At 38.8% G+C, this 23611-nt stretch overlaps 1 long non-coding RNA gene and 1 pseudogene across 2 annotated transcripts; one reads left to right on the forward strand and one right to left on the reverse strand.

The window, feature by feature from the left end:
- The first annotated feature begins 947 nt into the window (after positions 1-947).
- Positions 948-2923, forward strand: LOC100773400 (annotated as a pseudogene).
- Positions 2924-3038: 115 nt separating this feature from the next.
- LOC113833100 lies at positions 3039-19349 on the reverse strand. 2 transcript variants are annotated; one of them, XR_003480630.2, is made up of 4 exons: positions 16991-19349; positions 13585-13705; positions 8833-8934; positions 3039-8006 (listed from the first exon to the last, which is right to left on the reverse strand). It is a non-coding gene; the product is annotated as an uncharacterized LOC113833100 (long non-coding RNA). The 2 variants fall into 2 exon arrangements; XR_003480629.2 differs by lacking the exon at positions 8833-8934.
- Positions 19350-23611: the final 4262 nt, after the last annotated feature.

The following is a 23611-nucleotide window of genomic DNA, read 5'->3' on the forward strand; positions in this document are numbered from 1 at the left end:
GACTGAGGGTTCCCCTGTAGGGAGTTTAAAGGAACCAAGGAGTAGCCAATTGCATCATAATTATTTGCAATATATTACCCAATGCTTGCCTCTGTGACATCCCTGACACTTAGTAAGTAGCTCCCTGGAAATACTTTTTTCTGGCATTGGACAGTCTCTCTTAAAATGCCCCATTTGTTGATATGATCAAGACCAACAGGGAGCATTAGACTTTAGGACTGTTGCAAGCTCCTCTGCAAAGACAGTGGGAGTATTTAGTCCATATTTCTTGACATGCCAGGATCCAGTCACCCAGAAGGGCATTCTTTATTGGACCAAGTGCCTTCTGTCTCTGTTGTGGCCCCAGCATAAGCAAGTTGGTACACAGTATGCCAGCTGCCACAGAGTGCTACACTTTCTATTCCATGGGAATTTGTACTCAATCCAGAAATTTAGTAAAAGGCTCAATGGGCCTCTGTCTTACATCCTTGATGTTGGCTGTGTTCCCTGAAGAGGGCACAGCCTTCCAAGATCCTAGGCCATACTGATTGAGAGGAAAAGTATCAGCCCAGGACCTTCAAGACCAAGTTCTCATCACAAAGGAGATTTATTTGCTCAGAGGGACAAAGGGCAAGGAATAAGAGACAAACACAGGGGATAGAGGAGGAGGGAGAAGGGGAAGAGAACAAGGGAAAAGGCACAGGGTATTTGTCCTGTAGGAACAAAGGTCAAAGGTCTGCCTTTGGATAGGGAGAAGACAGTCCTAGAACATGGGAGATAGGCAGTTTATAAGTGTACAAGGGGATATCCCATGTTAGGATAAGGTGATTTATTTTAATTGGGTGTGTTAATTGGATGAGACAAAGGGGGTTTTTGCTTGCTGGACTTCACTGGACCTTAGTAGTAGTCAGCCTCAGGAGGAGGAAGTGGAAAAATAAGTGAATATACCTTGGTGGCTAGATTTAAGAATGTTGGGGGGGATTTTTACTGCTTTGTGAGTTGCACCAAGACACGTGGATCAAAATTACTTTTTCACTTCCTTCTGTGTCAAAGTGAAATAACAGGAGGAAGTAAAAGATTTAATAGTTGTTGAGGATGCCTTTGTGCCTGTTATCAACCTGTATTGGAGTAGAGATTGACATTTTGTTTGCAAGATTAGCATTGCAGACTATTCCAGAAGATTTGGATCTATGATATGATATTCTGTTTAAAAATTTAAATGTTAGGTGCATAAGAAGCCTTAATGGTTGCTCTGTAACTTTTACATCTAGTAGCAAACATAACCCTGGGAGTCATCAAATTATGGGCCAAATGCCACAATATCTATTCCAATATATTGGGTTTCCTTGGTGGTGTTTCCTGGGCTATTTTAGTAGGAAGAACTTGCCAGCTCTGTCCAAATGCAATAGCATCCACTCTAGTATGTGAATTTTTCTTGGTGTTTTCTGAGTGGGAATGGCTGAATCCAGTGTTGTTAAAAGAACCAGAAGAATGAAATCTTAACTTGCCTGTGTAGGACCCCAGAGTGAATCCCAGTGTCAGGTACCATTTTATGCCTATAATTATACCTGAATACCCCACAGGAGAACTCCACATACGCACAATGTGTCTGTTTCAACCAGAATGGTCATGATTGAGGAGTTTAAGCAAGGGCTTGCTATCACACAAAAATTTTGCTGAATAAAGCAGAATGTTCCAAACTTTTTGAAGTGTCAAGCTGTTTTCAAAAATACAAGCATTATATTGTACTTTTGGCAAGTACATCAACAGAAAAACAACATTCCGAGTGGGTGGGCTTGGTGGAATCTAAGATCTGAATCCTGGTTGGGACCCTGGAAAAGAAGAAATTCATTACTCTAGCACATGTGAATTCTCTGTCATTTCTAGCACCAAAAGAAAATATTGACAGGGAAGAATTTCATACCATGTGGGTGATTGTGATGAAGAAGCCAGGAAATTCTGAAATTCTCAGTATCGATCTCACCTATCATATTTTGTCTTTCACAGATACAGTTTACAGAAATTGCAATGGATATGTAAGTTGCTGCAATGTATTGAAGAAGAAAGGAACTTCATCAGCACTTGCAAGTCATGTTCTTCAGGACAAGGAAACTTATTTAATAGAGGGATAAGATTGACAGCTGTGAATGATAGCAACCTTTTCTTGTCTGTGGACAGTGGCAGGCAGATCTCAGTGAGTTTGAGGCCAGCCTGGTCTACAGATTGAATTGCAGGACAGCAGGACTGTTAAGCAGAGAAACCCTGCCTCGAAAAACCAAAACCAACCAACAAAACAAACAAATAAGTAATAAATAAACAAACAAAGAATGTAATCCCACTGTTTTTAGGACGAGAGAAGAAAAGAGGGAGAAGGATGAGGCCTGCCAGAGCCATGCTTGCCGCAGCAACTGAGCTGGCCAGAGGCCCTTCACTGATGAATTTGCTCAAAATACAGAGGAGGTCCGGAGCCTTCCAATTCAAAAAACCCTGAGGGCTCATACTCGCTCGGGCCAGCTGTTTCTATCTTCCCGAGTGTGTTGAAATCCATGGTGATAGATTCTAATAACTGCTTTGCATATGGAAACTGACACCTGTCATCTTGACAAGCAGTCCACACCTGCTGGATGGTTTTAAAGCCCTGAGGATAACATGCTAAAGGTCTCTCCAGGTAGGATTTACATTCACTGAAAAAAACAAACTTTAGGTTGTTGGTTTGGCCAGCAATCATCGTGACTAGGACAAAGCTGTGAAAACGGTTCTAATGGTGGTGGTGACTAAGATTCTTCACTTTGTAAGCTACAATGTTCAAACCATGCATTCAAGGAAGGATAGAAAGAAGACAGCAAGAAGCCTTTACTGTGACCTCACTGTGACTTTCTCCTCCTTGCCTGAAATGTCCTCTTTTATGACACAGCAAGAATTTCTATCAGTGCATCAGTCTTGATTTCCTCCCTGTTCTCCCCTTTTGACTTTTATCTCCATCTGCCACTAGAAAACCTTGTGTGCTTTAACTGTTCCCCACAACCCTCCCCCACCCCCTGTAGACACCCAGTTACAGACATAATAATAGGATAGAAGGATTCCGACAAGGAATGTCCAGTCCTAACTTCCTCTCTCTTTGCATTTTTCAAAGCTCTCACCCACAGCGCTACATCAAACATGCCTTCTATAGAAAACCAAGGATTCATCTTAGGAACTCAGACCAAAACTTTTCTAACTCAGGCATTTGTGCTTGAATTCCTTTCTCTTTTGTTATTCACTTAGCTGTCTGCATTTGAGTCACTCTTTGACCCAGCAACAAATTACCCATTCAGTCCCCAACCTCCTCTCATTTCTTTTACCAGGAGGTTCCTTTACTCTGTAGCACTCACATCCCCTAGGTTTGGGTGCCAAATTGCCATCATTACCAGGGTGTCCCCAACAAGACTGCAGTGCCTGTGGCACTGAACTGAACCACTCCGGATTTGGTTTCAGGGAACAGCATGTGCTTTATTGCATAGGAGCAACTATTTACCTACCTAGTTTACTGACTGTGATTGCTTAGCACATGACTTGGGAATGCTCATATCACCAGTCTCTATGTGGAGGAAGCCCGTTAAAAGTGATGTGCAGAGTGCAAACTAGCTATGGGCTAGTCATGATAGTTCAGAATTCAGTGTTCTGACTTAAATAGCATGCTTCTTGTTTAGAAACACAGCACGCCGAGGAGGCCAACCGCATACACATATATAAGCTTACACACACATATAATAACACACATGCGCACATGCATGTAAAATAATTAGGCAAAGGATTTGAACAAGTGTGGCCTTAAAGAAGACAAATGGCTAACAGGTAAATAAAAAGATGCTGTGCATAACTAGGGGAAGTACAAGTAAAATTCACGATTCGATATTATGTTACAGGATGACAATTCAACCATCATTAGGATGATGCTAGCCAGTGATAGCAAGTATCTGGAGAAACTGAGTCCCTTCTCAACTTTTGGCAGTAATATAAAATTGTGAAGACAGCATAGAAAACAATATGGAAATTCCTCAAATATTAAAGGTAGAACCACCATATGCCTAAGTAATCAATGCTATGCTTGGATGTTTACTGAAATCATTGAAATTAGAATCTGAAAGAGACCTTCTGTGTTCTTTGCAGCTTTGTTTACAATAGATGTAGAAGGGACCTCAGTGACTTCCAGAGAATAAATAGCTGAGAAGACTGTTGTTCAAACAGCGCAAACTATTCAGCATTCAAAACCAAGTAAAGTCTGCCTTCATGTGATAACACAAAGGGACCTGAAGGACATTTGCTGAAGAAATAAGCTACTTACTGAGTAAAAATACTGTGTAATTCCTATTACATGAGGGTTCCAAATAGCCAAACTCATAGGAACTGAGGATTAAATGATGGTTGCACATGACCCAAGGAAGAAGAGATAGACTTGTTGTCCAACAAGTATGAAGTTTTGATTCTACATGATGAAAAATTTCTAAAGATTTGTTCTACAATAATGTGTTTATAATTACCAACATTGTCCACTTAAAATTAATAAGGTAGATCTCCTCTTGTATGCGTTTTTAAAAAAATAAAGCAACTTCTAGGCTTCCTATTAAAAGACTTTAAAATGAACTCTACTGTTCAGTTTCTAAGTGAAAAACAAAGAAACAGAACTGCTTACTCAGTGTTAACCATGTTGATTGCAGCCTGGTTCTTAGACCTTATTGCTAAAATTTGCATGCTAACCTACTTGCTAGATGGTATAGGAAGGATTGCCAATGCACATGTGAGTGTGCTCCTGTATGCATAGGTGCATATTTAATTTTAGAGAAACAAGTACTCTCAGTGTAGATGTTTTTCCTTTGTCCATAGTTCAGCAGTAATTTTGACAAGAAATGTTCAATTTCATTTCTAGTCCAAGCTTCTCATGTTTCAATATGCAGCCTCTTAGCAATTAGAGGAAAGCATCAAACCCATTATTATGAAAGGTCCTACAATTATAGATAGTAGTTCATCAATAATTATAGCTTTCAGAGAAGCCATTATGTAAAGCTTCTTTATAGATATGTCATGATTCTGGCACATTAAGATATTTGAGAACAACTTCACAAGAACGATGGCATGACACCGAGACTTAATGTTTTAAGATGTACATCACAATGAAGATACCAGTAGAGGCTTATCAATAACAGCAGTGTTTGTCTCTGTAATGTAGAAACATGATCAGAATAACAAAAATGAAAACTAATTGACCCTTATAACTTATATTGATTCCAGTTGTATTTTGTAGAAGTTTTTCTTCTAATTCATTTCTTTCATTTCATTCCACAATGTCATATGTTTTTGTAACCAAGTACAAAATAATATGCTCATATATTCTGCTATATGACTTTTGGACATATAGTAAAGATACTATATCGTGTTTTTAACTTATTTTCCTTGTTTTCCATTGTCTTGAGTTCTAAGGTCCTAGACTTTGAATTCATATGGGAGAAGTATTCAGACTTCTAACAGGGGCATCAATAGAGGAACACCACACCAACAACACAGGCAGTAAGTTTCTAGGTGCTCTTAGTGTCACAAAAACATTCCAAGCTGGCCAGCATGCTGCTGTGTTCTGCTTTTGGAGGTCATATTTCTAAGATGACTTCACCTATTTTTTTCTAGAGGAAGATTGGACTTGGCTCTTTTGACTCACAAGGCATGTAGAACTACATTACTGTAGGCTGTTATTTCCTGACACCCACCAGAGCGCAGCCATGAGTATTCCTAGGTTCTTCTCAGATTTGATGTTTTTTCCTTGCATTGTGGAAGCTAAAAAGAGTGGAGAATTTTGAGCTCTAGTTTATTTGGTAAAAGGGTTGTGGCTCAGGACCTAAATGAGCCTTAATTCCTCAATGGACCAATCTAATGTATTCTTTGAACTGAGTGATGCTAGGCTATGCAAAGGATGTTCTATGATAGTGCAATTTTACCTTAATGGATAATTGCCTTTTCTTTCTCCTAACTTTTACCCTCTTTAGGGCTTTATTACACAGTCCTCCTGGTTCTTGCTATAGCTTACTCCCTGTGTTGAACTAGATAGAAATGAATCCCAGCACTTTAACTTATATTCCCTCCCATTAAAAAAAAAAAAGATCATAACATGATTTTGACATTCTGGAATTCTGATGTTTGCCTTACTATGTTCTTGGGCCACTGTAGGCTTTTGAGCCTAAATATTTTACAAGTATGTCATTCTTCTGTCTAATATCTTTCCACAACAAACACTCAACTGTCTGGGCTTCCCTTACTAATTCATTTTCTTTCTACATTTTGTTATGAGGGTCCACTCTGACACTACACTTGATCTCATATGTCCATACTTTTGTGAACAATTTAGAAACTGAGTCTAGTTTACTGATTGAGAGTAAGGGAGATAAGGTATCAACTTGTTTGACAGAAATTTCTGCAAATGCAAGGAGACATCCTCATCAAATGCTTGGACAAGAGTTTAGAGTCTTTGATGTCAAAGCTTCATCCCATAAGACAATCTTGGTAGATCAAGGGTTCAATGATGAAGAAACCCCACCCCTCCTGAGTTTTGGTATGGAGGAAGCCTTGGAGACCTTTCCAAGTGACTGTCTATAAAATCCCACAGCAAAATGGATGAACCCTCTGACATGTGATCTGCATTCATGCTAGATCTTGGGCTAGGCATGACTGAAGAGAACCTGGGTCACTTCTCATTTGCACTGAGGAAGCGGACAGCAAACGGGGACTATAAAATTGCAATGTCTGTTGCCAGAGAAGCTCTCACCCCTGAAAGTACCATAATAGTCCCAAATAGCATCACCATCTGGAGACAAATGTTCAAACATGGTCTTGGTGCAGGGGGAAGGGGTGTATGTATTTCACATTCAAATTACAACAATGACTTAGGTCGGTTAAATCAAACATTTTCCACATACATAAATTGTTACACTGGAGTATAATATCATGTAATGATGAAAGAGTTGAGACATAGAATTAATTGTATCATTATAAACACACTTATCATTCCTGAAATTGAATTGCTCCCCAGATAAATGCTTATCTTTTAATTCAGTTTATAACCTCTGTATATTCGGAAGCAGTGAGAAGTTTTATTTTTAACCCACTTCCCCAATTCAGTATACACAGTGCTTACATACACTTTAAAAGTAATATAGCAAAAATATTAAAAATTTAGATGCATGGCATCTTCAATTTTTCACTTGAAATATTGTTTCATTTATACATCTCATCTGTTTATGAATTACATTCACGAATAACTACTTTAAAAGTTATTTTGGACTGACAAGATCGCTCAGAAGGTAAAGATAGTTGTCGCCAAGCTGGATGACCTCAGTTTAATTCCAGGATCCACATGGTAAAAGGAGAAAACCATCTCCTGCAAATTGTTCTTTGACCAACACACTCACACACACACACACACACACACACACACACACACACACACACACACGCACACACACATGCACTCACATGCAAATGTACACAAAAATAAATAAAAATAAATCTTAAAGCCTTGGTCATAAAAAGAAATGCAACCTTAACTGATCCATAACATGAAATAAACATGAATAAAGATGAAAGAATATAAACTAATATTTTAGTAATTGACAATGGTAACTGCAATCATGATGATATATAGCTAATATGTCTGAATACATGCCATCTGCTATTCCCTATATAATTCCCTGCAAGTACAGAACAATACTTCACAGACTGTGAAAACATCATGCATCCATTGTAGCAGTATCTAGAGGTCAGAATGTGTGCACAGCTTAGCTGGAGTTTTGCTTCAGGATTTCAACAAGCTTTGGCCATGGTGGTCAGCAGACCTATGGCATCATATAAGTATCGGCTAGGGGAAGATCTGCTTCCAGGCTTCCAGAGGTTTTGGCATCACTGTATCCCATCTGCACCACACTGGAGGCTTCATTTTTCCGCTTGCTGTTGGTTTCTTTGAATTTCTTGGTTTATGGATCTTCCCAACATAGCAGCTTACCTCACTGAGTGAGTGAGAAGAGGCTGTGTGACTTCTCTAGCTGACAATAGGCACCACTGGCAAATACATCTGTGTATAGTGCATTCATAGGTAATCACCTCCATCTCCCACTTTTGCTGTGCTCGCATGGTCACAAAGCCAGCCACAAATTCACCCCCACTAAAATGGAGTGGGCAACATAAGGTACAGTAACTTTGGAATTAGGAGAACTGCCTCTAGTTTGTCCTTTATACGCCCAGCACATATTTAGTAAAGAAACTGTTCACATGAAGGTTAAACAGCTTAGCATTCTACACATGTTTCTAGTGTAGAGGCTTGATAAATGTGGCTTGATTCCAAATGGTGCAGCTAGAAATCCAGATTTTTGCCTTTATTACACGAATATACACTACTCACCAATAAATAAGCTTTACATCATAATAGGCTCAAGAAAAGGGAAAATCAGGCTGGTGATGTACCTCATCAGTTAAGAACACTTGCTGCTCTTGTTGAAGATGGGGTGGATTCCTAGCTCCAATATCTGGCAGCTTGCAATCTTGCAACTGTCTATGAGTCCCACCCCAGTGGATTCAATATACTCTTCTGGCTTCCATGGACACCATGCATGTATATGGTACACATATACACACATGGAGCAGGTACTCACACGTATGCATTTAAAAGAATTAAAAAATTAGTCATGGTACATATCAATAATATTTTTAAAGGGGAGATCCTTTTAGGTATGATAGAAATAACATCTTAATGGACTATTAATATGTTTATTCATATCTATTTTAACAAGCAGTAAATGCCCTCTCAGTTATTTACAAATAATTGCTCCTCCTAACCTTGTTTGTCATCAGACTATGTTGATGGCAATGGCACACTTCTTGTGTCCACTCATCATCATCGAGCACAAGACCGATTTCTTCAGTGATATGCTTCCATGTCTGAAAGATGAATCTAATGCAGAGGTTTTTTTCCACACATGATTTTTGAATTATTTTAAAAATCTCATTTCTAAAAAAGGGGGAGATGAAGAGTGAACCTGATGATCTTAGTAATTAGCAGGGCAGCTGACCATCAGCTGTGAGGTACTTGAGCCTTTGCAGACCACCATCCGAATTGTGCTGCCCACCCACTCTCTCCAGATATTTTGCCCCTAACCAGAATCAATTGCATAGTTTCTGTTTGAGTATATTCCTACCAAGGGTATCCAGGTATGAAAAATGAAAAGATTGATTCGGTCTGACCTGGTTTTAGGTACGTGTGCAGTAAGACAAAACTGCCTATACTAATTGGGATGTATAATGGGGAAAGACATACACAAGAGAAAAACAATTACATGCCCTAATCTATTAACCATGACAGAGATCTGTTTTCTATGTGCCCCTAAATTACCAAACTTTTTTTTCCTCTTGAACCCCATAAAAGGAAGTCCCACACAGTAACTGGTCTTTGAGTACTCCCACTCATCTGACCCAAGGTCCATCTTGTCAGTGTATCCTTTTCTAATCTGTACTCTTGATTTGCCTTGAGTAAAGTCATGTCTCCATGTTTGCAAATCTGTAGGAGCCTGTATTTTCAATCTTTGCACAAGTGGCCCAGAACCTGAAAACACTTGACTTGAGCCCTGACCACCAGAAGCAGAAAATCTCAGATCCAATGTTAACATAGCACTGACTGTCACACTGCACTAGGTCAGTGGCAATGGCAGTCATAGTAACACAAGAGCATATAATTATAACTGGACTTTACTGGCTTATTATGAAAGCCACCTTACAGAGTTTATATAGGTTATCCCATGCAAACATTGTTTTACTGGTTAATATCATTGAACGAGTATAGAGCACACCCCCTACTCTCATCCACAGTGTTCACCTCTAAGCACAGTAACTACACATTGTGAGGTGCCATTGGCACCAGGGAAATAAACGTGTTGCAGATCATCTTCCTACAATGAAACTTGATGTAAGATTTGGATGATCTGATATGGAAAAAAAAGAGAATTTCATTTCTCATTGACATTATATGATTGAAGATTTTGAAGCATTTTAGTACTGTTAACAGCATCATTACCCACTGTGAGTTTTATGAAATACAGAGTGGGGCCTTAGAGATACAGATCATATCTGTTGCTAAACATGGTGTACCCAAACAGCACTTAGAATGGCCGAAGAGCTGATACCAGAAGGGAGGAAAGCATCACTACTGATACCAGAAGGGAGGAAAGCATCACTAATGCTAGCCTCCCCCCCCCCCGCGCCCCCTGCTACTGAGCATACCCACTGGTACTCAGAGAATGAGGAGTATACACAGTGATAGGGCACACTGAAAGGCTATCTATTCAAATAGGTTTTCTGAAAAATCATTCATAAACAAGCATCATTACAAAGCATCAACTTAGTGCCAGGCAGTGTTTAATAAATTATGTACCATGCAAACTAAATATTGGCTAGGTTAAGAGACACGATAGAATATGCTGCATAGCACGAGAAAATAAAAGCCACGGACAGAAACTCAGGCAGTTGGACCTGTGTGTCCCTCTTGTGCTACTCAGTCCTAGAACTAATTAGAGTGATCTGGGGCATTCAGAAAAGATATACATATTTTGACCATTTATGAGACTAATCAAATGGCAGTCTCAGGGGGTAGACCCCAGGCTTTCATATGTTTTACACCCTCCAGTGGTTTCACAGGTGCAGTGAGGTTGATCACTGCCTGAATGTTACACAGTCAGAAGGACAAAATATTATTTGGTGAGCATACTTTTCGCATTAAGTCGCTGACACAAGTCTCAAGGAAACCTATCAAAAGTAAATAGCTAACAGAATGCACTTTGATCTTTTCAGATGAATCAGTTCATCTTGGATTAATAGAGTTTCCTCTTCTTTGTGCTGCTGTAAGGAAATATTTCATTTCTATTGGAATTTGAGGTCATGCCAGCCAATGTGAGCATTTTTTCTAACATCGTGTACTTTAATAACCGCTTCAATAAGCAGACATTTAAACTGTGGGGCTCATTTTGTCACTAAGTCCGTGTTAATTTTCTCACTGAATGTCAGCACATACTGTGATCTTTAGATGTCTCACTTCTCCTGTTTCTGAGCACAAGATCATGGGGTTTTTCTGGCCTTTGGATAAAAGAATTTCAAATTGATCCCACCAAAGCCACTTCTAGACTCACAGCATGGCAACAGTAAACTTCTAGTGGTGGACATGGAAAAAACTACTAACCAAGTCAATCTTAACTGGCACTGATACAAATTAACTACAATACATGTACCAGACACTAGACTACGTCATTTACATCCACCTGTCAGTCATTTCCCAAATATATTTATTTCCATTTAATAGATGGGGAAATAAATTTCCTTCAGCAGGTGAAAGACAGAAGTCATGTTTATGAATTGTGAAATTTGGAATGCCACAGATTACACTTAAAATATTTTATATTCATTATGTGCATGCACGAGTCATGCATATGTGTGAGGGCATGAATACCCCACAGCTTGCATGTGAGCATCAGAGAACAGCTTGCAGGGCTTGCTTCTCTCCTTCCACAATGTGGTTTCTGAGGATAGAATTCAGGTTATCAGATTTGTCAACAACTACTTTATTCACAGAGCCATTGTACTGGTTAGGTTTTGTCAACTTGAAAGAAGGTAGAGTCATTTTTGAAGAGAGAATTTCAAGTGTGAAAATGCCTGAACCACATTGGTCTGTAGCCTTCACTAATCGTAGGTGAGGGAGGGTCCATCCCATTTCGGGCAGTGCCACCCCTCAGCACGTAGTCCTGGGTGCTATAATAAAGTAGGCAAAACAAGCTATGGAGAACAAGCCTGTAAGCAGTGTTCCTCGATGGCTCCTGCTTCAGTTCCTGACTCTAAGTTCCTGCCGCAACTTCTGTCAGTGATAGAGTGTAACTTCAGAGTTGTAGACAGACATAAACCCTTTCCTCCCCATGTTGAGTTTAATCATAGTGTTTTATCACAACAGTTGAAACACTAAGGCAACCATCTTGCTGGCCCCTAGAATACATTTTAAAAATACATATTTCATGTTTGAGAAGTCAGCATTGATATCATTAGTATATTTACTGATTGGGTTGTTCGATTTCTTATTATTTACCTTTTGTACATCTCAGATATTAATCTTGTCAGATGGATAGCTAGTAAAGAATTTCTCCTGCTTTTCAGGCTGTATCCATGCCTTTTTTGTGTGTTTCCACTGCTGTGGAGATGCATTTTAATTCTACAAGTAATCATTGAAATGGTCATCTTTATCTCCTATGCTAAGGTCCAGCCAGAAAGACCTCTTCCATTTCTATGTCTTGAAGTGTTTCCCTAATGTTTCCTCAATCATTTTTAGAGTTTCAGGTCTGATGTTAAGATTTTGAACCATTTGGACCTGAGTTTTGTACAAAGGTAAGGGATCTAGCTCCATTATTCCATATGAGAGTATTTAAATATCCAAATACTATTTGTTTAAGCGGTTGTGTTTTCACTTTTATAAGTTTTGAGTATCTTTGTAGAAAATCAGTTGGCCTAGCCAATTCATGACTCTGCTGCTCCATTCCACTGAACTACATGTACAGTTTTGAAAAACATGAAGTACAAATGGCCAACTGGCCTAAAAATGTTCACCATCCCTAAATCTCTGAGAAATCCAAAGTAAAACTACATTGAGATTCCATTTTAAGTCAGCTATGGTGGCTACCATCAAGAAAACAAATAACAAATTCGGGTAAGTACAGAAGAAAGGACCCTGTGCCTGCTTGTGGGAATGCAGGCTAGTTCATCCTCTGTGGATAGTAGTATAGAAGGCCTTCAAAATGCTAGCTGTATATCTATCAGATGAAACAGCTACATAACTAACTCCTGGGAAGCTGAGCACACAAAGGATCATCCAGTTAACATGTCAGGGTTACTTGCTCATCAACATTTAGTTCAACATTTCATTTTTCACATTGCTGAGTTACTGAACCAACATAGGTGTCCAACAATATAGAAAAGGATCAAGAAATGTAACACACACACACACACACACACACACACACAGAGAGAGAGAGAGAGAGAGAGAGAGAGAGAGAGAGAGAGAGAGACTAGAACATTTTTAGCTATAAAGAAAATTAACTTATAATGTTTCTAGGAAAATAGATGTAACTGGGTTTGATATCAATTCAGTCTCAGACAAATATTATGTTTTCCCTGTGTTTCCAAGATTTTATATTGGTATATAAAATAATAGGTTTATAGATGGTATAAAGTAGAAATGAAATTGCATAGTTGACAAATGAGAGGAGAGGTGAGAATGGGGAAGGTAGGCAGTATGGTTTGCTTGTGCTTAAATTCCTCTTGAAGTAATAGGACCTGCCTTAAGTACTCATATACTTGTTTGAAAATGTCCACATGTAACCCATGTACAGTAGCAGTACATCACTGGAAAAATAAGTAAGTATGCATTTATATTGCTACTTTTCAATATGTTTTAGTCCTTGGCTTAAAGTATACTACATTAAGTATAGTCTAAGAAGAGTGGTTTTAGCATAAAAGAAAACTGGATTGAAAATATGTTTGAGATGCTGAAGCCATACTGACCTGTTCTTTCCTTAACCGAAGTCCTCCTGCATTGTGATGTGCCTGGACCATGGCCAAGATGGAGATGGGATTTGAGAGCAAGTGCAGACAGTCTGCAAGATTTTGTCTGGAGAAGTACAATCTGTAATTTTCAAGAGAAATAAGGATATGAATATGAACTTTCTGATATTCAGGCATTGTGATAATTTCAATAATTACTTAGGATGAATTCAGAATTATTCCACAATACTGAACTTGGATGCATCTGATTTTATTCACAATGACTATTTTATTACAAGGATATGAAATTGCCCATAATAAAATGGAATTATTCTGAATCTGTTCTCTAATAGAAAAAATGTTCAAATCTTTAAAAATGGGTTTGGCTCTTAATCTTCCACATGAAAAGGAAAAGATAATTCATTTTTAAAGTTTCAGGACCTGCCTTGTTCATCCACCATCATTTTCCATAGTTAACTTGAGAGTGTCTTGCACAGAATATGACGAAAATGTGAAAGCAGCAATTTTAAATATCATTAAAGCACATTTGGTCAACCAAGTGCCATTTTCAGAAAAACAAAGTTTTACTTTGTATGACCCAAAGAGTTTCAAGGAAGAAAATGTTAACACATGAAATTTGATACAACCTGGGTGAATATTTATTAATATAATAAGGGTAGATATAGTAGGTAAAATGTGTATTAATACTATACAGGGCAGGTACAGTTAACAAAAACTTAGAGACTGTTTTAGATGTTAACCGAGCAAGGATGACACCAATGAACATGCCAAATTGGATGAAGAAAAGCCCATGGGGCCTCAACTTTACACAAAGAACTATAGGCAACTGAAGAAAGCTAGAGAAACTGGAAAGACAGCCTTCCTCAGCACCAAATGGTCAGACCTGTAAGCATGTACACAGCTAGCATTATACAGACTGAACAGGTTATATTTAGGAATATGTGTATATACATATATGCATGCAATAACAATAGAAAGGGGCTTGAGTTTGAAGGAAACTGGAGAGGGGCATAAAAGAGGGGTTGGAAACAGTAAAGAAATGGGAGAAATGTAATTAAATTATACTAAAAATGAAATAAGGGTCATAATAAAATAACACACTTAAGTTTTCAAATTTCTACTCCATGAAATTGAGGATAAGAATTACTTTAAAACGTGAAAGAACCAAGGACTCACACTCGTTCCTTATCTCATACACACACACAGACACACACACACACACACACACACACACACACACACACACACATGAAAAACAAGATTAACATCTTAAGCAACCTAAAACAATCATTTTTATCAGTTTCTTTTTTTTGGTTTTTTGAGACAGATTTCTCTGTGGCTTTGGAGGCTGTCCTGGAACTAGATCTTGTAGACCAGGCTGGTCTCGAACTCACAGAGATCCGCCTGCCTCTGTCCCTGGAGTGCTGGGATCAAAGGCGTGTGCCACCACTGCCCAGCTCAGTTTCTTTATTTCTATGCAAATTTATTTTTGTCCCACTGCATCTTGATCCCTTGGGGAGTACTCTACTTTCATGAAGACATCTGCCTTGAGCTCTGGAAGCCTCAGCTCAACCCCTGGAACAAACTCAAGGAAATATAAGGCAAGGCAGCCCTGGAATCTGATACAACTGTGTATTTGAAACATATCAGCCATCGGCTCTCTCTCTCTCTCTCTCTTTCTCTCTCTTTCTCTCTCTCTCTCTCTCTCTCTTTCTGTGTGTGTGTGTGTGTGTGTGTGTGTGTGTGTGTGTGTGTGTGATTGTGCTCTCAGAAAGTGTTCTTAGCTATTGAAAACTTTTCTTCTGCGCTTATAGCAGAAATAGAAGCTTTAACATAAGTTCATAGTGGATGAAACAGCCTGATGCAGTTAATTTATTGTTATAACCAAAAACATTGAAGTGGAAGGGAGAACACTATTGGGCACACTAAATAATTCCCTGTAAGGTTTTCTTTAGTGTTTCTCCTGAACCTAAAGATATATAGTCAAAATGGGCACTGAAACCCTCCTAGGTCTTCCAGTTAATCTTGACTCTGAAAATCTAGAGTAGAAACATTTTATCTGCACAAAATTAACTTGTGATTTAAAAACTCCTCCCATGGACCGCTTTTCTGCTATTGGATACACACACACACACACACACACACACACACACACACACACACGTATATATATATATATGCAATAAAACAAAGACCATAAATTTTTTTCTAGATGCCTTGTTCCACAATGTGAATAAATAAATGTTTTGACTTTATGGGCTTCTGTGGGAAATCCTGAAGTTAGTTTTAAATGTTAGACAAACACAATGTTTTCTCCCTGGAAGAACACACATTAAATGTGTTTTCGGACTTTTTATCACATTGAGAGAATATTATATATGTTTTGTAAATAACAACCTGGTATCTTTTTGTTCAGTGTGATTTCTAATATTTTAAATAAGCACAGACAACAGTCACAGCATCTGCCATAAAGAATATGAGGGCTTTGTTAAGTGAGCGGAATATGATTTAAGCAATTGAGAACTCAGGACAGATGGTATAACTCAGGGACTAAGGAACATCCAGCATTTAGAAAGTTATAAAGAAGATGAAACAAACAACTTAGTGTACCTTATTAAGGGATCAAGGAACTCTATAAAGCAACTGTTTCTCCCCAGATGAAATATGTCCTAGACAGATTAATATAAAGTTTTGTAACAAACCATTTTCAGAATCCTGAAGAAAAGCCCAGGGGATTTGATGTTCAGACTGATGAACATCAAGAAAACATTTAAGTACTTATTAATATTTTGTGTTTCAAATAACATAAATCATAGCAAAGGAATTTCGTTCTCAAATTTTCAACTGGCTGTACAGAATCAAGTTTTAAAAGCTAGGCATGCGATGCATGCCTGTAATCCTAGCTATTAGGAAGCTGGGGCAGTAAGATGGCTGAAAATGACTGGCCTGTATGAGGTATGTAGCAAATATCATCTTTAAAAAAGAAAACAAAATTTAGGTAAACAAGTTCTTTCCCTTACTATTTTCTTTTAAACCTTGTGATACATTCATATTTTATTAAAAATACAATTCCCACTTTTCCCTTGTAAACAACAGAATATCATATTTTTCAGACATAATTTATTTCACACACATATATGCTCCTACCAGGTCATCTCTAATAACAACTATAACACTGAACCAGGTCTACTAGTTCCCACTGAACTGGGAAAGATTGTAATTAGTAATTTTTCTTATAATTCATTTGGCAGAGAAGCAAGTTGCATACCTACTTAACTTATGTAACACTGAAAAGTGACAGGGACATCAGCACCATGTATCCGTTAACAAGACCCCAACACACATCACTCTTTAAGACATTAAACTAACATTCAAAGTGACATGTATTAATACTTAAAAAACCCACCAGGTAATGTTGTGCACAACTGTAGTCCTGAGGAGTGGATGAGCACAGAGATTAAGGACAGCTTGAGCAACATAGTGAAATCCTGTTTCTTAACACTAGACAAATAAATATATAAAAGTGAAACCACAAAATCTTCTGATCAAGGTAGCTAGCTCTTCTTTATTCAAAAAGTTATTTATAGATCCAGAGATTATTCATCGACAATATTCAGTGCTATTTCCACAGCATAAAGCTAAGGAACGGCATTGGATATCAAGGTTTAAGCTGATACATTAAAAAATATGATTTCTACCAACTGGAAGCAGTTTGTCAGACTTTGAATTTAATTTTTTTCACACAATTTACATCATCCATTACCATAAGTAGCTGTAAATGATTTGATCATCAAAGCAGCATAAAAAATTTTTGAATTTCAGAGGGGTATGTGTCAGCTAGTGTCAAGACAAACAAATCTGCTAGGCAAATTCAGGAAATCCTAGAGGCTATGACTTGCTATTTTTTTTATTCATGTTTTAACTGACAAACTAGAATTGTACACTTCACGGTGTGGAACATTATGTTTTCATCTATATATGTCACAGAATGTTCACATCAATCCTTTTAACTCATGACATCACACAGACAGTTTATTATGATAATATCTAACCATATGGCTCTCACCATTTTCAGTTATAAAGGACATTGCCAGTGATTACAGTTGCTGCAATGTACAATTGATTTCTTGAGCTGAAGTGTCGTGCTTTGACTATTATTTCCCCATCTTTGCCTCCAGTAGCCATCATTTTATCAGTTTCTATGGGTTCTGAAATACCTGTGCTTTTGTTTGGTTTTGTTCTTACTCTGTTTTGAATTCAAATATTTTCAACTAATCTAGCTTATCTAAGGAGTTCTGTTGATTATCCGATCTTGTATTCTTATCTAAAGGTATTTCTTAGCTAATAGTTAAGAGTAAATTCTTTCAAAAGTAACACACGTAGGTATGAGAAGTTTAGCGTTTTTATTTTCCACAAATGTGGAGAGATGAGATTTATATTAGTTTTCTTATGCTCTGTAAACCAATTACAAGGGAGCTGCTTTAATCTGTGAGACTTTAAAATCTAATTAGTACTAATGGAAGAAGGAAATATTTTATACTGATACAATAGACAAAGGATTTTCTTAATCACAGATGTACAGGCAGATAGCTTGCAGCCTCAGTTCTGGTGCCTCAGCTATGGCAAAGCAATACCAGGAGTGCACTGTCCTAGACCTCAAAGAGATGTGTTCCCTTTGATTAGGCTTAGTGTGATTCCTTTAACTGATATGTGTGCACAAGAAGATAAACAGATACAAAATGAGGAAACAGTTAATTTTCCATCATGAATTGGGCAGGAGACAATAGGTCCACATCATCTTGCTAGGGATCAGCAAAATTATTAGGGTCATGTCACAAAATTATATTTCCAGTCATTGTCACAATGGCTGAGGGATGAGATTATTTATACATTCTATATGAAGATAGGAACCAGATCCCTAGAAAGACAATGACTAGGAACAAATGTCATAGGAACAAAAGGAAGAGAGAGGATAAGAGAGGAGGAGGACAGGGAGAGAAGGAAGGAGGAGGAGAGAAGAAAGGAAGAGAAAGAGAGAAAGGCAGGAAGAACAGAAGAGAAGAGAAGAGAGATAAGAGCGTTTGATAAGTTGACTTGGGCATCTTGGCCGTACCATCAAAACCTTGAACATATAATTTTTAAAGCTTGAAAATGAGTCTACAAAATGTGACTCATATAACTCCACATGGCCAGTGTCAAATAAATTCCTGAAGTTGCTAGGCACTAGAACATTAATACCGGAAGGGCAAGGTAAGTTCAGAAGTTCAGCAAGAGTATCTAAGGACCTAGGTATTTGTAGTGTAGATGGAAAGGAAGAGATTGCTTATTTAGTTGTCTGTTCTTTTTACTCTATAGATCCACTGCTCATTTCTGGCTCTGCCACCATGTGAAGAAGCAGCAGCCACAAGTTGGAACCAGCACATGTAGGAGAGATTCTGAGTACCTTGCCCATTGTGTCAGACTGTATTCAATAAAACCATCAGACAAAAAAGTCTTTCTCCCTTGTCTGTGGCAGGCATTTGGTCATAGTGAGAAGAAAAGTAACTTATGCTTGTTGTTCAATCACTGTGAACAATTGACTAAAGTTCCCAGACTTAGTTACATGTGCCAGAGTGGGAATTGAGCAGTGGACTGGAAACAGGGGCAGGGATGACCTTCAAAGGCCCATCCCTGAGGGACCTACTTCTGCCCACTGGGCCCTATGTTCCAAAGGTTCCACTACTATCTTTCTTTCTTTTATTTAGAAACAATCATTTTACATATCAATCCCCCCTTCCTTGTCTCTCCATCCTCCCATGCCTCCTACCAACCTCCACAACCCACCCCCTACCCACTCCCCAAGGATAGTGAGGCCTTCCATGGGGTTGGGCCTAGGCCCTCCTCTGTGTATCTGGACTGAAATAGTATCCTTCCATAGTCCCCAAAGTCCTTCCAAGGGCTCCCAAAGTCCATTTGTGCACTAGGGATAAATACTGGTTCCACTGTTAGAAGTCCCATAGACTGCCCAGGCCTCCTAACTGACACCCACATTCAGAGGGCTTGGTTCAGTCCAATGCTGGTTCCCCAGATTTACAGCTGGGGTCCCTGTGCTCTCACTTGGTCAGGTTAGCTGTTTCTGTAGGTTTCTCCAGCATGGTCTTGACCCCTTTGTGCTCATCCCTCCTCCTTCTTTACAACTGCATTCCAGGAATATGGCTCAGTGTTTAGCTGTGGGTGCCTGCTTCTGCTTCTATCAGTTACTGGATGACGGCTCATGGTTGTCTTTCTGTGACTGGGTTACCTTATTCAGGAAGGATTCTTCCAATTCCATCCATTTCCCTGCGAATTTCAAGATTTCATTTTTTTTTTCTGCTGAGTAATAGTACTCAGCAGAAATAGTACATTATGTAAATGTACCACATTTTCTCCATCCATTCTTCAGTTTAGGAACATCTAGGTTGCTTCCAGGTTCTGGCTATTACAGACAATGCTGCTATGAACATAGTTTAACATAAGTCCTTGTTGTATAAATGTGTATCCTCTGGGTACATGCCCAAGAGTGGAATTGCTGGATCTTGAGGTAGACTGATACCTATTTTCCTGAGAAACTGCCATAGTCATTTCCAAAGTGGCCTCACAAGTTTGCACTGCCATCTTTCTTTCTGGCTTTTAGATTATTGTAGTGCTTTCTCTTTGGGCCTCCAACAAGCTCCCAAATCATGACATGGAGATTTATTATTGGTTATGAATGCTCAGCCTTATCTTATGCTACTCCCCCTAGCTCTTAAAACTTAATTTATCCTGTTTCTCTTCATCTACATTTTGCCTCAGGTTTTTTACTTTTCTTTCATTCTGTGTATTTTACTGCCACGGACCGCCTCTCGTGGAGACCATCGACCGAGGGGAACAAGGGAGAAGGCTCAAGGAGAAATCAGGAATCGGCGAGGAAATGACAGACAGACACACTCAATGTAGTTGAATATGCTGCTGCAATTTTACTTCATCTCAAGCAATGCTTATATACTGTTACAATCAGGGAACTTGGCAAGGGGGATCAGGGAACTTGGCAAGGGGGCTACATCACCAGATCATACAACAGAAAGAAAAAGAACAGCAAAATTGTTTATAGATGATCTATTCTCAGCTTTCAGATTGTGGTCATTGCCCAAAGACATGATCTAAGAGTTCTCCAAAATCTGTCTCATACCACCAACCACGTCTCTTACCCATTTCCTGATTTTCTGGCCCTAGATATCTTTAGACCTCAGAGTCTAAGTCTTCTGTAAAATAAGCCTCATAAAGTTCTTCTACATCATGAAGTCTACCAAACCCTTTCTATAAAGTCACTCAGTATTTTAATGTTGGCTTCATGCTTTCTAATACTTCTTTTCTCTCTTTTTTATCCCATCTACACCAGGGCTTTCTAGATCTAGCTATTCTTTTTAAGAAAGGAAAGTCTTTCTAAAGCTGTCTTTTTCCCTCATGATTCACCCATCTATTCCCTAAACTGGCCACTTCAGCAAAAGCTTTAATAAACGGTGGGACAGAGTTTAGCATGTCCTCAGATGTTCCTTTAACATCAGTGTAGTTTGCTGGCAAGACACAAGAAATACACAGAACAAAAAGACAAGGAAGAAGAGGCTGCAGTGGCACCAATGACAGCTGCTTCGAGTTGACTCATCGGGCATCATGATCACCAGGGAACCGCCTGGGGCTCATCTCCGGGGAGCACAGACCCCAACCCAGCGGCCTTAACCCGCCTTAGTGGCATCTTCTGCTACACAGGCGTGACCGCCGTGGGCGTAGCATTTTACTACATGTCTGTCTGGCTGGCAGTTGCCTGGCTTGCCCTGAGTTTCTCCCTCTCTTTTCCCCTCATTTTCTCTCTCTTCTCATTTTCTCCCCTAGAACCTAGATTCCTCCACCTACTTATTCTCTCTGCCTACCAGCCTGGCTTTTCCCTTTCTTGCCTAGCTACTGGCCATTCAGCTTTTTATTAGACCAGTCAGATGCCATTGGCAGGCAAAGCATCACATCTTTACATCATTAAACAAACGGAGCACAAACAAATGTAATACGTACTTAAACAAATATTCCACAACATTTCCCCTTTTTGTCTAAATAAAAGAAAGGGTTTTAACTTTAACATAGTTAAACTATGTACAATAAGAATAGTCATTAAGTAACAATTAGAATTGCAATATCCAATCCCTTTGCATTCGGGAAAATAAAGAGAAATCACTGATGAGTTCAAAGGCTGTACCTAATTTAGCTTCTATCATGATTAAGGAAAACTGTAACTGTAACTATCTAGTCTTCAACTCCATCAAAGAACCCCAGAAGGATGTAATACTACCTGAGTAAACTGAAAGTGCAGAGAAAGCAACTTCCAAAGCTATAGAAATGACAGAGACCTTTGATTGCCTGGGAAGTCACCCAAGTTTCCTCTGCAATATTGGAACATCCTTCTTTGGCCTACAGGCCTAGACTATCTGGCAGACTTTTCTATGAGGCAGAAATTTTGAAGGACTTTACAGCCTTGTTTTGGCAAAGTCAAGCAGACTTTTCCTTTGTGTCCCGATTGTCCAGTTAGTAGAGCACATTTCATAAATACCCTAAAAGCAGCAGATCACAAATTAAATCTATTATCATTTTAAAGCACTATTTTTCTTTGCTTTTTACTCCCTGTTTTGGATGTTGGCATGACTTTTCACTTCACCAGTTTCAAAGCTTGTAGTAAAGGTGACGCTCTACAACCATTTTTGCCCTCATGTAAATAATCACCCAGCTTTTATAAGTAACATTTCCTCAATGTTTTTGAGGTCTACCATTTAGGCTTCATTTTTGATAATTTTCCATAATCTAAAGTCTCTATTTCATTATCTTGAAGCTCATTTGAGCAACAGAGTCACAAGAGATGTTGGTTGATAAACTCTGAGTAAGTCCTGAGTTTTGCTTATCCTGATATCTAGCCCTTGTGTACTCCTGATCTTGACAGTGGGTATCAGGGGAATCATTCTGCAACCACAGAAGGAAAAGTGACAGGGGACAACTTCTCACAAATTTTGTCACTGGAGATTGGAGTTTTCCTTTGACTATTAGGCTCGTTCTTTCTCTAGCATTGATTACAGAGAAGCCCATGTAACAAAGGACAGTCACAGAAAACTTCACCCTGCTTTCAGCCACCTGACCTTAGAAACAAATCTCTGCCTCCGAGTCTAGCCTGAGATGAAAGTATAGCCCGACTGTCATCTATGTTATAGCCTTGTGAAAGATATTGGAGCAGAAGGCCTTGACCTGCAAAAAACTGAGATTATAAATGCGTGTTATTCAGGCCAAGTAGGTTCTTAAGATGTAATTCCAGTATTTAAGTTTCTGGAAGAGAGCAGAAATCTATGGGTGCTGTAGGAATTTCTCACATTATAATATTCCTGAAGTTGAATCACTGCTCTTGGTTCATTCTTTCTGAAGCAACATGTTCATAGCCACCAGAATGTTTCTCTGGAGTTTAAAATGTCCACACTTGTGCCTATATAGTTTAAACCATTGAATTGTATAGATGACCAATACACTAAGATACAACTGGTAATCACAGAGCACAAGGCCCTCAACTACGCAGACAAGCATAATACTGTCTTCCATTGCAATCCCATCTCTCTGCAAAAGCATCACACACCCCAAACCTCCAAGCCACTTAGAATGCCTATCCTCTATCTCAGCCCCAATCAAATTAAAACAATGAATCTGTCAGGTACAAACAAAATGTCATGTCTTCTATGAATCACCATATCTGCTATCATCCATCTTGTATTCTAAGTTTAAATTTTGTCTCTCGCTCACTAGACTGTGGGCTGTTGCATGGCTTGGGCTCCATCATACTGAACAATGTTTAGAGTAACCTTGTCAGAAGTTGCACGTTTATCATATGTATGAACATATACAAAATCTGCTGATAAAACAAAGACTGGATAACAATTATATCTGTTTCAACCAAGTTTATGAACAGACACCCTTTTGTTTTTATGCTTAACAAAGACACATGTAAATC

Source organism: Cricetulus griseus, assembly GCF_003668045.3.
Source record: "Cricetulus griseus strain 17A/GY chromosome 1 unlocalized genomic scaffold, alternate assembly CriGri-PICRH-1.0 chr1_0, whole genome shotgun sequence".
In the NCBI taxonomy this organism is placed as follows: Eukaryota; Metazoa; Chordata; class Mammalia; order Rodentia; family Cricetidae; genus Cricetulus; species Cricetulus griseus.